The sequence below is a fragment of the Mytilus galloprovincialis genome, chromosome 12 (genome assembly GCF_965363235.1).
Source record: "Mytilus galloprovincialis chromosome 12, xbMytGall1.hap1.1, whole genome shotgun sequence".
Taxonomy (NCBI): domain Eukaryota; kingdom Metazoa; phylum Mollusca; class Bivalvia; order Mytilida; family Mytilidae; genus Mytilus; species Mytilus galloprovincialis.
Genome location: NC_134849.1, coordinates 64,802,770 through 64,820,197, shown reverse-complemented (window position 1 = coordinate 64,820,197; position 17,428 = coordinate 64,802,770). Strand labels below are relative to the sequence as shown.

Genomic DNA, 17,428 nt, shown 5'->3' with positions numbered 1-17,428 from the left:
GATAAAGAAATAAACCAATATCTATGGGGTCTTCCGGGTTAACAGTACGTCAGTGCTTTTATATTGTCTCGTTTTCACTAAATGTTTTCTCTTCCTGTGTTCATTACTCATCGAGCTGAGGCCTTTTAGGCAGCAAGGCGATTTTTCTAACGTGCTGCTCAGAAAGGTAAATATGATATTAAGTTGTATGAAAGCATGATCATGTTCCTTCAAAATGCTAAAAAAAAAGTCAACTTTTAAGAACCATGCTTAAATGCCTTTTACAACCGTGGAAAAATTAGAACTTTAAAAATTTACTATTATCAAAAGTTTTTAAAGAAGGACTCAACATAGGAAGGATCATAAATCAGATGTCTAAAGCAAATATATAAATGAAATAAATATTATAATGATTTTTGAATTACACAAAATCACAATGAAAACCGGAAGATTCCATTGGCGACAATATGTCAGAAAAAGAATGACTTAGTTTGCTGAAGTCTCTCCTATCGCAGAAGGCGGCAATCAAGCTTTAATCTTATAGTTTTGATAAATTTCTAAACCCTGTCAAAACTGAATAATTACATGAATGTCAAAAGAATAGTTTAGTTATCAAAATTTGTTTTACTTCAATTCATGACATATGAAAAAGATGAAATTCCCGGAGAAGCGGAAACCTCTCATCAAAAACACAGTAACATGTAGGAAGACGGAAATTCAAATTTGAAACTTAAACTTTGAACTGTGTTATTGTTTAACATCATTAAAACGGAAATATATGTATCAACAATATATCAATTTTGAGAAAAATCTATGCACTGGTGATTGACGATTTAATTATTTTAAGACAAATTTAAATACGTTTTCGTCTATTTAATGTGGTTTCTATACAAAAGTGACCCTTTTTAATAGGATAACTTTCGTAATGTTTCAGAAAATAAAACAGATAAATAGATAAATGCTTTTCTTTTTTTTCCTTATTGTAGTTAAACGAGCCCAAGTTGCATGCAAAATGTTACCAAAATATGTGATATAGCTCATTTACTTTAACTTGACTTTAATTGAATTTACTGTTTATGAAAACTGCATGTTGACAGAGTGTTACGTATTAGTAATTGAATTGTATTATATATTTTTTTTTCAAAGTCATTTCTTAAATTGCAACGAAAATAATATCGTAATGGATAACTCATGTGCTCCATTTTTGACTTGAGTAAAACGGTTCCTCAGTATGGTGTCACACCACTAATTCATTCAATTAGCATTTAGAACATGTAAATAAGATTGAGAAAGGAAATGGGGAATGTGTCAAAGCGACAACAACCCGACCATAGAGCAGACAACAGCCGAAGGCCACCAATGGGTCTTCAATGTAGCGAGAAAACCTACTCTGACAAATAAATGAAACTTCACTTAAGGTCAAGGATCAGTAAATGAACCAGTCCATAGATTTAAAAAAAAAATAGAACTCAATTAGATATTGAAAATATACATCAGAAAATGTACAAAAAGTATATGTCACCGATGGTCCGAGAGGGTACTAAATTACATTGAATATATAGGGGAAATCTATATTTTTCTTCTACAATTTTCGGTTTCCGGTATAAATCGCGTGAACCGCTCCATAGAGATTTTTTTTAAATTCATTTTTTTCTTCCTCTTTGTCTGTTGAATTAGATGATATTAACAAAAATATGGTTACCGACTTCGTTTTCCCTGTAGAAGCGACGCAAATCCAACATTTTGGCAAAAAAAAACCCATCAAAATTCGTGACGTCGTAATTTTTATTACATGTATAACGTCAAGTTCTCATGCTAATAATTTCGTTGATTATGCACGATGATTATGTGTTTCGTATTGATAGATTCTTTTTATCATAAGAGTCTGGATAATTATCATTATCATATACTTAGACTCAATAACATAAGATTTTTACCGTATGATAATAGCATTAAATTAACGTATATTCCATATTTTTCAAATTGGTGCTTAGCGGGCTTATATGAAAAGTTTATCATATACTTAGACTAAATAACATATAAATTTTACCGTATGATAATAGCATTAAATTGACGTAAATTCCATATTTTTTGAATTGGTGCTTAGCGGGCTGATATGAAAAGTTTATCACATGCTTCGATTGTTATCACATGCCTTTCCGTAACGTTATCACATGGCATTCCGGTAATACTCGGCCAATTCCGGAAAATACACCTCAGTGCTACGTTTTCAGTGAAAAAATTACAAAGTAGTGTACAAAACAATTACTTGAATACTGGAAAGTATATTGTTTAAAATAATAATAATATAAAAAAAAAAAACCAAACAAATTATTTAATAAATGCATTTTTTAAAGTTTTTCTGAAACATAATTTAGAAAGTTTCTTTAAAAAGTTGACTTTTCCAAACAATGATCATTATGTGTATTGTTGAATTATTTTTTTGTAGATTCGTCCATATTAAAATGTTTTTTTTTCCTCTCTCTGTTGAGGCATACGATAGAAAGATTTGATATTGAATGTATCAAATTTTGGGTCCGACGGCCGTGAACTTTTTTACTCTTTAAACTTCGGGAACCACCTAAAAGGATCAATATATGAATCTGTTATTTTTCTCTACTGTTGAAGCATATGCTTAAAAGATCATAACATGTCATTTTTCATATCGCATGTATTATCAGCCCTCGGGCAATATCAGCCCTCGAGCCATGCGGCTCTTGGGCTGATATTGAACCTAGGGCTGATAATACATGCGATATGAAAAATGCCATATAATAATCTGATATTATCACATGCTTCGATTGTTATCACATGCCTTTCCGTAACGTTATCACATGGCATTCCGGTGATACTCGACAAATTCCGGAAAATACACCTCAATGCTACGTTTTCAGTGAAAAAACATTACAAAGTAGTGTACATTACAATTATTTGAATACTGGAAAGTATATTGTGTAAAATAATACTAAAAAAAACAAAAAAAAAACAAAAAATATTAAATAAATGCATTTTTTTAAAAGTTTCACTGAAACATAATTTAGAAAGTTTCTTTAAAATAAAAATTCCAAACAATTAATGTTCATTATGTATATTGTTGAATTATTTTTTTGTCGATTCGTCCATATTAAAATGTTATTTTTTTCTCTATTGAGGCATATGATAGAAAGATTTCATATCGAAATGTATAAAATTTTTGGTCTGACGTCCGTGAACTTTTCACTCTTTGAACTTCTGTTTGGGAACCACGTAAAAGGATCAATCCATGAATCTGTTATTTTTCTACATTGTTGAAGCATATGATAAAAAGACCATAACATGTCATTTTTCATATCGCATGTAGTATCAACCCTAGGTCAATATCAGCCCTCGAGCCATGGCGGCTCTTGGGCTGATATTTTAGTATTACCAATATTCTTTATTCTTTATATTTTAGCACCCCATTATACTTTTTTTCTTTTTTTCTTTTTTGCATTTCATTCTGCAATTTTTTGCCCATTATCCTATATTCCGTAAACCCCAATCAGACCCTCTTTTATGGAACATTTTAAAATGAAATTATACTTTGTAAAAAATATGATACATGAATGTTCATTATCAATATACATATATCTAAAACAATTACTAATTCAGACAAAAATACATTGTAGGTACATGAACGCAAAAATGGTAAAAACTTAGAAATAGAAATCATCAGGGTTACTGTCTACAAGTCGACGCAATAAAAGATGTGATTGAAGCTATATTTTTGTATGCCCCCCCCCCCCCATTCCTCAACTACCCTTGTACGTCTGTCCGCCCGTCATTCCGTCTGGCCGCCAGTCCTTCCGTCTGTCCGTCCCCCTTTATAGTTATTCCGCAAAACATCTACAGTTTGAATCCTAGAACGTTTTCACAGTAAAATACGCAGACAAACTGACATCTTTGTTAATATCTTTTTTGTTCTGTATAAAATTTATTGTATACAAGTCTACAAAAAACGTTTTAATAAGTTTACTAAATGGTTATTGTTCCATAATTGTACATATGTATGCTCGAAGTATATATAGAATCAGACAAAGGGGGGGGGGGGGGGGTAGTAATAACAGGAAACTAAATTAAACTAAGGCTTGTATGGATGTAAACTTCAATAAAACTGGAAGTTACATAAGGGGGACATGAAAATAAGAATATATTGCATCACTTACAACAACCTTTAAATTGACCAGTGATTTTTTTATTCATTACTGACCAGCAACACCGAGATAATCCAACGATTTTTTAAGGGTCCGTATTAAGTGTGGACCTAAATGTTCTTTATCTTTGAATATAACGCTTATTCTGTAAAATCTTCAATTAACTATTTTGTAAAATTCTTCTATCATTACATGATTTCTTAATTCAGTACATGGTCTACACTATTGTATTAAATATTTATTTTATTTTCCGTTGTTATTCTTTATAATTTTGCAAACTTTTTTGTTCAATTTTGACATTCGCCAGTATCCGTTATTCTGCAACTCCCTTTGAGATCTAATTATATGTGACAATAAATTAATGTGCTCTCTGAATTTCGCTTTCTCTCAAGACATTGCACGGTCTTTGTAGTACAGTGTATTTTCCAGAAAATATATCGTGTAAAAACATTTCCAAGGAAACCAAACATACGGAGTTTGAGATGTGACATGAAAACAGATGTACATATTTATGTTTAATATGCCTACAAAAATACCCCCCTCCCCCCCCCCCCCCCCAAAAAAAAAAACAAGAAAAAAAAAATTCGCACACAGGCTGAGACATGACTGGAAATATTGTGTTTCTGTTATTTAGTCCATCTACACAAAAAAGGGGGACCTTTAACGGGACTCCGGGATCGGGTGTTTTTAAGCACGGGATTTCGGGATTGATCCTTTCTGGATCCGGCTATTCTTTTTTCGAATTTCGGGATTTAAATTTCTATAAATTCTGGACCTCGGGATTTCATGTTTTAAAGTCCGGGAATTCAGGATCAGGACCCCTGCCCCCTCTAAAAATGCATATCATAAGATGTCTTTTCCTTTTTTAATTTTCTTTTGGCCTTGTGTTGTTGTCTGGTTGCTGTCTTATTGAAGTACTGACTACTTACGGGATTTACATTTTACTTTAGGTACTGATTGAAAGTCTGTGACACTGTGCATCAGTAGGTATATATAGTAGTAGTATGATATAGAGATGTTCTATTTTACTTTCTGTAAATCTTACTTTTACCCATCATTACAAACCAGAAAGTCTAAAATTACCAGTAATTGTACTCTACTGTACATATTATTACTCGATCATTCTGAATAAGTCTAAATTTTACTGGAAATTTACTTGACCCCAATCTTAACCATACTTGTATGTACTGATTTGTACTCGACCACAATCTAGACAAATACTTAAAAGTCTGAACTAATACTCGATCAGTCTCAAACATTTGTAACTTTAAGACCCTTTACAGCTTAATATGTGGGAAAGGGTTTTGCTCATAGCTGAAGATCTTATAGTGACCTATAATTGCTAACTCCTTCGTCATTTGGTCTTTTGTGGAGAGTTGTCTCTTTGGAAATCATACCGCATCTTCTCAGTTCTTATATAAGTATCGCATGCAATTATCTAGGCTTTTCTTAAACTTTTCTATGTGATTTCAAATCTGCGAGGCCAATAATATTTAGGTAATGGTTATGCAAAATTTTTTTCTATGTACAAAACATACGAAGGGTCATAAAACGGATTTCTAAAGCTAAACATTCTTATTTATGATGCATACCATTTTTCGATACATAAATGTACTTTTTGCGGTGTGATTGCCAAAGTGACATCTCTCCCATCAGAGACAACTCTCAGCCAGAGACAACTCTCCATCAGTGACAACTCTCCATTAGTGTGAAAACTCTCCACCCGAGACATCTATCCATCAGAGACAACTCTCAATCAGAGACAACTCTCAATCAGAGACAACTCTCAATCAGAGACAACTCCCTATTAGAGACAACTCTCCATCAGAGACAAAATTCCACAAAGAAAACTCCCAACCAGAGACAACTCTCAATCAGAGACAACTTTCCATCAGTGACAACTCTCCATCAGTGACAACTCTCAATCAGAGACAACTCTCCATCAGAGACAACTTTCCATCAGTGAAAACTGTCCATCGGAGACAACGCTCCGTGAGAGACAACTCTCAATCAAAGACAACTCAGTCTCAATCAGAGACAACTTTCCATCAGTGACAACTCTCTATCCGAGACAACTGTCCATCAGAGACAACTCTCCATCAGAGACAACTGTCCATCAGAGACAACTCTCAATCAGAGACAACTTTCCATCAGAGACTACTCTTCATAAGAGACAACTCTCCGCAGATACAACTCTCCATCAGAGACAATTAAATAAACCCTCCATCAGAGACATGCATCTGTTTTTGTTGGGTTTTTTTTTGGCGTTGAACAAATTTTCAGTAACTGCAAATACTCTTATTTCGGTGCTTTAATTGTGTCCATTTTCCTAATGTTAGTTGTTTTTTGTGTCTTGTACTGATCTTTTTAGTTAATCCTATTGCAACTGATTTTTAAAGTTTGTTCTTATGTTGTAGTATTACTCCGCTGTCCCATTTTGGGGGAGGATTGTGCGTTCACATACATTTTAACTCTCCCATATTCTTTTAATATGTGTCTGTGCCAAGTCAGGAGCATGTAGTTCAGTGTTTGTCTTTGGTTCATGTCTGTCGACTCATATTTGGTTTCTGTAAATTATTTTGTTATATATAATAAAGCCGTTCGTGTTTTGTTTGAATTGTTTCACATTTTTCATGTCGGGGCCTTTCATAGCCAACTATACGGTATGAGTTTTTGTTATTGTTGAAGGCCGAACGGGTGCCTATAATTGCAATTGCTTGAATCCACTTCATTTGAACTCTTGTGGATTGCAATCATACCAGATCTCCCTTTTTTCTATATTATATACCTGACTTTTGAACTCGTGTTTTCCTGAACCTTCATGGAATATTTGGCACTGGGCGTTAAAAAAAATTATCTTTATTTTTTCAGGGGTGGAGTGGGGGACAGGATGATTTTGAATATGAATAAGGTCTGGTAAGAGCTGAAAAAATGGCAAACTTAGCGACAGATTGAAATGAATAATGAATCAGTAAAACAAATCCTCCTGCCCCTCCCCTCCCCAGAATATCAAATAGTCGTCCTCTTACTGCTATTGTCCGTGTAGTTTTTATATTCATCCAGATTATCGTCCCTACAGGGATGTTCTACTAAGGCTGCCATACCATGAAAACGTTTATCACACAGCTCACATTCTATTATATCTGCATTCATCAATTTATTAATGCTATGTAGACTAAACGCATTATGTTTGTTATGCATGTGTCGTCTAAACTATATATATGTAAAAGGAAGAGGTAGAAGAGAGACAGAAGATATTTCCAATGCAAAAAAATACAAACAGATATTGACCTCTTCTGGCTTACTACCGAAGAACCAAAAAACCACGCCCATCTATAGGAGAGTCACGTGGGTGGGGTTAACAGAATAGAGAATACTAATGGGCAAACTATAAAGAATAGAGAAAAATGGGGGGGGGGGGGGGGGAATAAAGAATATATAATATTGAGGTGCTAAAATATGAAGAATAGCAAAACATGGGCAAAAAGTAAGAAAAATTAAAGAATATAGAAATGAAGGACCGGCTCATCCAACTTCTCAGCCCTCCTATCCATGATGCATTTTATTTGGGCTTTTTTATAAAAGATCAGCTGTTCAATATTTAATACTATGAATCAGTTAGTATACTAGACTCAGGAGCGGATCCAGGATTTTTGAAACTGAAGGGGGGCGGGGTATTCCCCAAAACGGAATTTATATACCGTCTAGCGGAGCGAGCCGATTTTTTTTTTGGACAACTTTATTGTAAAAAAACTTATAAATCGTGAGTAACATGAGAACTCTTTTTTTTTCGTACATAGGGGGAGTGTACACCCTCTACATCAACCTGGATCCGCCACTGCGAGGGCAACCTTGTCGAATATATTTATCATGAGATTTTCCGGAGAAATAAGTCCTGAAACGAGTTGTACAATATATGCGCACCAGATTTCGCGCCCCCTGTCAAAAGTCTGTTTCCTGTAATTGTGAAAGAAATGGAAAAACAGACGATTTCGTTAAAATATACTCTAAGATATAACCAAGATATTGTGAGAACACAGAAAAGTAAGTGAAAATAAAACAGACTTCAATCGATAAAAAGTTGGTTCTTCTAGAACGACAGTCGACATGTAAAAAAATATGAATTTATCAAAATTTATCGTCTCTGACCAGTACAGTATATAACGACCTATTTACTATGGTTATGAAAAGAAATAAACTAGTTTTCTTCTCATATATTTTATGATAGTATGATACTAAACCCCTAACGGGAGGGATTGTACCTGATATTCATATGATGAAGACATAATCTTTCAATCAGTTTAATTGAGGTCTGGAGCTGGCATGTCAGTTAACTGCTAGTAGTCTGTTGTTATTTATGTATTATTGTCATTTTATTTATTTTCTTTTGTTACATCTTTTGACATCAGACTCGGACTTCTCTTGAACTGAATTTTAATGTGCGTATTGTTATTGTTATACTTTTCTACATTGGCTAGAGGTATAGGGGGAGGGTTGAGATCTCATAAACATGTTTAACCCCGCCGCAATTTTGCGCCTGTCCCAAGTCAGGAGCCTCTGGCCTTTGTTAGTCTTGTATGATTTTAAATTTTAGTTTCTTGTGTATAATTCGGAGTTTAGTATGACGTCCATTATCACTGTACTATTATGCATATTTTAGGGGCCAGCTGAAGGACACCTACGGGTGCGGGAATTCTCGCAACATTGAAGACCCATTGGTTGCCTTCGGCTGTTGTTTGCTCTATGGTCGGGTGGTTGTCGCTTTGACATATTCACCATTTCCTTTCTCAATTTTATTGTTAACTTTTTCTAAAAATTGTGATCGCATAGAAGTTTTCATATCAATAATTAAACTTTTGGATACGAGTTGTCTCCACTTAAACTGTTGGACTGCTTACTCGCTAATGTAGCACCGAGAAACAAGAAGAAAACAAATTGAGGGTAAATTAATTATCAAGAAACATGCATTAAAGTCATTCTTTAAAGTGGTGTTGTTTAAAAATGTATGGGAGCAACCATTCAACTTAAAAGAAAAGGAGGGGTATGGGTTTTTGTCTGAGTCCTTTCAAGCAAAGCCTGAACAATTTTATTTAGTTTTTCATGTTTTTCAAGGCTATCTATCAAATTATCTTTTTCAAAATTTAACACTATAAGGTAAGGGGAAAATCTGGATTTAGAATATTTTTTTTGTCATCTGCTTGAACAGAATATTTTTTTTCATCAAACTAGGAAAAAACCATAAGCTTCCCCTTGAAGTAAAATGGTCGTTCCCTTAACTGGAGATTTAAACGTAGACTAACTGATTGAGTTATGCAATATCATAATAGGGAATGTTGAGTTTTTTTTTTATGTCATAATATGAAAATAAGATGTAGTTTGAATGCCAATGAGACACTCATATGAAGGGAATGTCAGCAAACATAGGCAACAGTAAGGATTCAACAATGAGAAAAATCCATACTGTATAGTTGGCGTATAAAGGCCCCGACATGAAAAATGTGGAACAATAAATTCAAAGGAGAAAACAAACGGCCTGAATTATAACAAAACAGTAAATGAAAAACAAATACATGTATGATTGACAGAAATGAACAGGGTTGTGGAAATATTTGTTGTGAGAACTTGTCCCTAGGCAAGTAAAACTAAATTTTACTTGTTGAGGCCAAATAAAAATATATGTGTGGTTCCAGTAACCCTACCGTCCCTACTTTTTCGGCTTAAAAATAGCCTACCCTAAAGATTTATTGTCATTTTTCATTAAGCACTGTTAAAGTCAGAATGTTGCTCCCATAGACTCAATGTAAAAAAAAAACATAAAATAAAATAAAATCCCTACCTACCTACCCTAATTTTTTTCAGATGTAACTGGAACCAGCTGGGAACCACACATACTTTTTTATTTGGCCTGAGAAAAAAGTTACTTGTCCTGAATTTCCCAATAAATATTGAAGTAATTTATTGTAAGCTTGTATGATTCTTAATTTTTAACTGTCTTACAAAAAAAAGTATGTTTGTGATATTTGTTTATGCGTATGAATAAAAGGATATATATGGTTAACTTCAATAAGACAGAAACCCAACAGCAAAACAACCAAAAGACATCTGAAGGGCAATTTTGCAATGTTTTTTGAATGATAGCCAGTATACATGGTATAAATAGATCCATGACATTTTATAAGTTTTGAAACGAGCGAAGAAATGACTAATTAATACATGTATTATAATATGATAATAAATGATTAAGTGTCCCTTTTATCTATGAAATTGCCAACAAATTAATACATTGTAATAATTTGTATATACTTTTAATTAGCAAGACGTGGGCGTTTTCTACAAATTGTGCAAAAATTAAATTTATTTCAGAAGTTTCTTTACCATTTTTACTGGAGAGCCAAGGGCAGGGGAAATCTGTTAGGCATGTTAAGCATGACTTTTCAAATTCTCGTTCGTCCTGAATATGCATGAAATATTTACCACTGGACGTTAGGCAACCAACAATCATTCAATTAAATTCTCGTTTTATTTTTTCATATTCTCTGCTTTTCTCCCTCTCCGTTTTTATGCCCCCGCCGTAGCAGAGGGGACAATAAGCTTTACCCTTGTCTGTCCATACATGTATGTCCCAATGTTGGTTTCCATTCTCTAACTTAAGTTTACCTCAACCAGATGTTATGAAACTTATGCACAATGCTTATTACCACAAAATACAGATCTAGTTTTTTGGCGGTGTCACTTTAACCGTTCTAGAGTTATGCCCCTTTACAAAAGCTGAATTTTTTGTTTCCATTCTCTAACAAGTTTGCCTCAACCAAATTTTATTAAACTTATACAAAATGCTTATTACCACAAAATACAGATCAAGATTGATTTTCGGTGGTGTCACTTTTACTGTTCTAGAGTTATGCCCCTTTACAAAAGGAAAAATTGCTGATTTTTTCGTTTCTGTTTTCTTACTTAAGTTTGCCTGAAACTTATACACAATATATACTTATTACTGCAAAACTCAGATCAATTACAAATTGGGGTAGCATCACTTTTATCATTCTTCAGTTATGTGCAGTGATATTGTTGTCTTTTTTCAAAACTACCTCTACCGTTTTTTATCATGATTGGGAAAATGCATATTTTTTATTGAAATTTTCGGAGAGGGGAAAGAAACAGAAACAATGATGGTTCATTTTTGTTTGTACTTAATGCATTGAAAACCACATGTGTTACAAACACCATGATGATTCTGATCAGAAAACCGGATCTCAAAAGTGCTTCCTAATATCAAATTAATAACATGAATACGAAATTTACAAACATTACTACCAATGCCATCACTGTTTGGGGAAAATGTAAAACTTTTTGGGAGGAATTTTAAGCCATTTTTTTTAGTAATTGGGAATTTTCTCTTGGGGAAAAAGCCGAATTTCGGCTATCACTGATGTGTGTTACATGTTTATATGATATATGCAAGCGGGGGGCATTATTTGTGTCCCATGGACACATTCCCCATTTATTTGTATTACCTAGACTCCTCATGCATGTAAGTATTTAACTATTTTGAACTATTTTCATTCTTTTGGCCTTAATTACCTGTTCTAGGTGTTTTTATCAGGTAAAAATGTGTGTATAACTCATTCAAGAAAAATGAAATGTCACTTCTGTAAGATGGCAGATCAGTCTGCGCCAAAAAAAATTTCATCTACTAGTCCGGAAACTAAATATCAAAACTTGTCCCTATATGACTAGATGACTATATAACATTTTGAAAATTTACACTAGTCCGAATCAACATTTACATGATTTACTAGTCTGGGGCATCGGAATAGTAGCTAACGGTGCTGACTGGCAGATAAATCCTTTTTGGTGATCCCAGTTAAATTGATGTAATGTTTATAAGACTTGGGTTTGCATACTTGTTTTTATACGCCCGTTTACAGGACGTATTATGGTATACCGTTGTCCGTCTGTCCGTCCGTCGTCAACATGTCGGACATTAACTCAAAAAAGCTTTAACCAATTTGCATAAAACTTGGGTGAATTGTTTATATCTATTGATGTGAGCTCCCTTTTGTTTTTATACGCCCGTCAAAATTTTGACGGGACGTATTATGGTATACAAATGTCCGGTGTCCGTCCGTCTGTCCGGCGTAAACATGTCGCACCGTAACTTGAGAACGACTTATCTAAATTTCATGAAACTTAAAATGGTTGTTTTTTATGATGGTCAAATGATCTGTTTACTTTTTGGTGAAAATAAGATTTAAACTTTTTGAGTTACGGCACTTTGTAACTAAAACAGGGGTGTGTCTTTTTTCACATGTTGCACCGTATCTCAAAAACGATTCTTTATTATTGCTTAAAACTTTACACACTTCTTAGTTATATTAATCTCAATATCTGTATACTTTTTGGTGATGATTTAAAATTACATTTTTGAGTTATTGAGTATTTTGTAAAAAAGGGGGAGGGTTTTTTACATGTCGTGCCGTATCTCAAAAACGATTTATGATTATTGCTTAAAACTTTACACACTTCTTTGTTATATTAATCTAAAGATCTGTATACTTTTTGGTGATGATTCAAAATTTCATTTTTGAGTTTTTGAGTATTTTGTAAAAAAGGGGAGGGGTTTTTTACATGTTGTGCTGTATCTCAAAAACGATTTATGATTATTGCTTAAAACTTTACACACTTCTTTGTTATATTAATCTAAAGATCTGTATACTTTTTGGTGATGACTCAAAATTTTATTTTTGAGTTATTGAGTATTTTGTAAAAAAGGGGAGGTTTTTTTTTTTACATGTCACGCCGTATCTCAAAAACAATTTATGATTATTGCTTGAAACTATACACACTTCTTTGTTATATTAATCTAAAGATCTGTATACTTTTTGGTTTGATTCAAAATTTTATTTTAGTGATATTTGTAAAAAAAAAAAACAGGGTGGGGGGGGGGGGTTTCACATGTCCCGCCGTGTCTCAAAAGCAATAAATGGTAATTGCTTAAACCTTTCTCAGAAACTATTTATGATTATTGCATAAAACTTCCACACAAGACGTCGGGCGTATCATGCGCTCATGGCGCAGCTGTTTATTTATAAATTTCAGATTTTACGTTTCCGAGTTATGGGGTTTTATTCATTAAAAAAGGGGGATTTTCCAGTTTTCAGACAATAACTCAAGAATGCATACATTTGTATATATATAAGCCTTAGCACATCTCATTTACATTGAGAATATTTGGCCCTGTAACTTGTGTTAATCTTCTTGACTTGACACAAACACATGTCTAATGTGTTTATAAATGGGGCAACTATTTTATTATCATGATTATACCCCCGCTTTAAAAAAGGGGGGTATACTGTTTTACCTCTGTCTGTCAGTCCGTCCGTCCGTCAGTCAGTCCGTCCCATGAAACTTTCGTCACATTTTTCTCAGGAACTACACATCCACCCTTTCTGTAATTTGGTATCAACATTTATATATGTTAGCCATACCGTGTGATGCGTTTTCAGATTCATCACTTGACAACTTCCTGTTAACCGAACACTTGTATGATTTTACACATGATAGCCAAGTTGAAAATTTTCGTCACATTTTTCTCAGCAACTACAATACAAGGATTTCTGAAATTTGGTTTCAGGATTTATATAAGTCAGCTATACCGTGTGATGCGTTTCCAGATTCATCACACGACAACTTCCTGTTTACCGAACACTTGTATGATTTTACACATGATAGCCAAGTTGAAAATTTTCGTCACATTTTTCTCAGGAACTACAATACAAGGATTTCTGAAATTTGGTTTCAGGATTTATATAACTCAGCTATACCGTGTGATGCGTTTTCAGATTCATCACTTGACAACTTCCTGTTTACCGAACACTTGCATATTTTTACACTATTAATATTATCCACTTGCGGCGGGGGTATCATCAGTGAGCAGTAGCTCGCAGTTTCACTTGTTTTAGAATTGAAACTGGGACTAGATTTCTTACTTTTCAACACAAAAAAAATATTATTTAGATACTTTTTTTTTTTTAGGTCTAAAACATAGTGAATGCTGAAGAAAAGAGTACAGAAATATAAAAACAATAATGTCCTCTTAGACATGTTAGATATATATATATATGTGGCCTACATAGATCTGTTATATAGAAAGAAGGAAAGTGATTCAGGTAAATTGTGCAGTTAATTCAGAATATTATGAAACTTTAAAATTATATAAACAGTATTTATTTACATAAATAAATATATACATATTAGCTATAATAGGGTTTTCTGTCTAGCATAAAGCAATACATTATTTCATATCCATGTTGTTGAAATATTCATACACTGTAGCTGTAAACTTATAGTAGAGAAACTGTAAATGTGATGAATTACTAAATGTAGTTTATCAGGCAATAGACAAATATCATATTAAATGTGTTGAGTACATTCACTACAAACTAACAGCTCAGAGTCTGAAAAGTCCATTTTTTTGCTCAATCAGTAATGTTGAGTACAGATTTTAATTGACATGCTTGCCCAAACTGTTCAGGGTTTGACCTCTGCGGTCGTATAAAGTTAAGGTGACTTGTGTTTAAATGTGTCGATCTCTCTGAAATTGTACTGCAAGGTACCATAACAGGCAGGAATTGAGTTTGGGGGTAATTACTCCAAGGGGGGTTAAAAGAAAAAAAAATTGGGGGAGGGATTTTTTTCTTCATAATTTTTGTGTTTTTATACTGATATGGCAGGAGATACACACCAAACAGGATGTGTAAATTATTATATTAAGTATTGTGCAATAGCATAGGACACAAAATGACTTCATGCTATAATGAATATGTCCTAAAAACTTTTCCACTAATTAGCTTTGTATGGTACATGTACCTTTTCTTTTTTAATTCATGACAGGTACATGAAAATTCAGGGAAAGTTTCACCAATATTTATATAAACGTAAAACAAACTGAAATTGAGCTACATGTATTTTTTTATATTTTCAGTTTGAAGATCTACTATTAGTATTTATTGATTCAAGGTCCAGTCAAGTTATTACTATCTATAGGTCAGTGAACATTACATTGATATTGTATTGGAACGTTTAATGATTTTTTTATCAAATGAAAATCAGAAATATATTGAAATTGTAAATGTGAATTAAAGGGGAGATAATCCAGAGCTATAGGATTCATTCTAAATAGCACTAGACCAGTGTTTGTACTAAAGGGGAGATAATCCATAGCTATAGGATTCATTCTAAATAGCATTAGACCAGTGTTTGTATTAAAGGGGAGATAATCCAGAGCTAAAGGATTCATTCTAAATAGCATTAGACCAGTATTTGTATCAATTCTTTTAGAACAAGGTTAAAATTTTGCACTTAGCAACTTTTGTGACGGGATACAAAAAATAAACTGACACAATAACAAAATTAATTGTACTTGGAAGTTGAAACTAATTAAACCATTGCAAGCGTTACAAAAAGAGTTGTTAACTTAGAACATGTAGAAATCAAATTGTTCTTTATTATTGTAAGATGGGAGGTCTATGTCAATGAGACAGCAACCAATCAACAAAAGAGGTCAACATTTTATTTTAAAATAGATTAGTGTCTGTAACGTGTTGTTTTTATTTCATTTATATTTTCATTTTGAACATCTATAATGTCTATTATCATGATTATTGTTTTTTATTTGATAATTGTCCAGGCCTTGTGTTCAATGTCCAGTCCTTGTGACCATTGTCCAGTCAATGTGATCCTTGTCAGTTGACTTCCTATGATAGGTAAGTTTAATTGTATGTGAACTAGATAGAATCATTTACTACTGAAATTTGTTGAAAAAAGGTGCGAATGTAGAATTTTAACTCTGACAGGGGGAGATAATTAACAGATATATTTTACATTCAAAATATCACAACACTAGTTTTTGTCGAGCTTTCGACTTTAGTCGAAAAAGCAAGACTAAGCGATCCTACATTCCGGCGGCGGCGGCAGCGTCCACAAATATTCACTCTGTGGTTAAAGTTTTTGAAATTTTAATAACTTTTTTAAACCATACTGAATTTCTACCAAACTTGGACTGAAGCTTGTTTATGATCATAAGAAAGTATCCAGACGTAAATTTTGTAAAAATAAAATTCCATTTTTTCCGTATTTTACTTATAAATGGACTTAGTTTTTCTGTGAGGAAACATTACATTCACTCTGTGGTTAAAGTTTTTAAAATTTTAATAACTTTCATAAACTATCCTTGATTTGTACCAAACTTGGATAGAACCTTGTTTATGATCATAAGATAGTATCAAGAAGAAAATTTTGTAAAAATAAATTTCCACTTTTCCGTATTTTACTTATAAATGGACTTAGTTTTTCTGCGAGGAAACAATACATTCACTCTGTGGTTAAAGTTTTTAAAATTTTAATAACTTTCATAAACTATCCTTGATTTGTACCAAACTTGGACAGAAGCTTGTTTATGATCATAAGATAGTATCAAGAAGAAAATTTTGTAAAAATAAATTTCCACTTTTCCGTATTTTACTTATAATGGACTTAATTTTTTTGCCAGAAACAAAACATTCACTCTGTGGTTTAAGTTTTTAAAATTTTTTAATGAGTGTAGAATGTACATATGTCTGTCTGGTTTGGTTTTTCTGACCTTCACCTCATTTGCATGGATCATTGATAATATTAAGTTTAAATCATATTTGTAGTAAAGCTTCATTCATCTTTATGTCACTATCAACATACAGTAAATCATAAAAAGTAAAACAGGCAGGACATTTCAGCATGTGCATTCTTGTTTTATTACCAGTAGCGTGTGTTTGAGGGGTCAGCAGGAGGATTCATATATGTTTTTAGCTCACCTGGCCCGAAGGGCCAAGTGAGCTTTTCTCACCACTTGGCGTCCGTCGTCCGTCGTCGTCCGTCGTCGTCGTTAACAATTTACATTTTGAACTTCTTCTAGAGAACCACTGAATGGAATGAAACCAAACATGGCATGAATGTTCCTTATGAGGTGCTAACCAAGTGTTGTTACTTTGTTGCTGATCCATCGTCCAAGATGGCCGCCAGCCGGGGACTTAGTTTAACATAGGACCCTATGGGAAATGCATACAAATGACTTCTTTTAGAGAACCACTGAATGGAATAAAACCAAACATAGCATGAATGTTCCTTATGGGGTGCTGACCAAGTGTTGTTACTTTGTAGCCGATCCATCATCCAAGATGGCCGCCAGCGGGGGACTTAGTTTAACATAGGACCCTATGGAAAATCATTAATGCATACAAATG

The 17,428-nt window shown here is 33.4% G+C and overlaps 1 protein-coding gene and 1 long non-coding RNA gene across 2 annotated transcripts in view; both read left to right on the top strand.

Annotated features, from left to right (window-relative positions):
• LOC143054573 (uncharacterized) overlaps positions 1-17,428 on the top strand; it is a 422,571-nt gene that overhangs the window by 296,031 nt on the left and 109,112 nt on the right. The gene's annotated exons all lie outside the window — the stretch shown is intronic.
• LOC143054581 (uncharacterized) lies at positions 94-15,923 on the top strand. The gene is made up of 4 exons (XR_012971740.1): positions 94-166; positions 14,187-14,320; positions 15,136-15,197; positions 15,841-15,923. It is a non-coding gene; the product is annotated as an uncharacterized LOC143054581 (long non-coding RNA).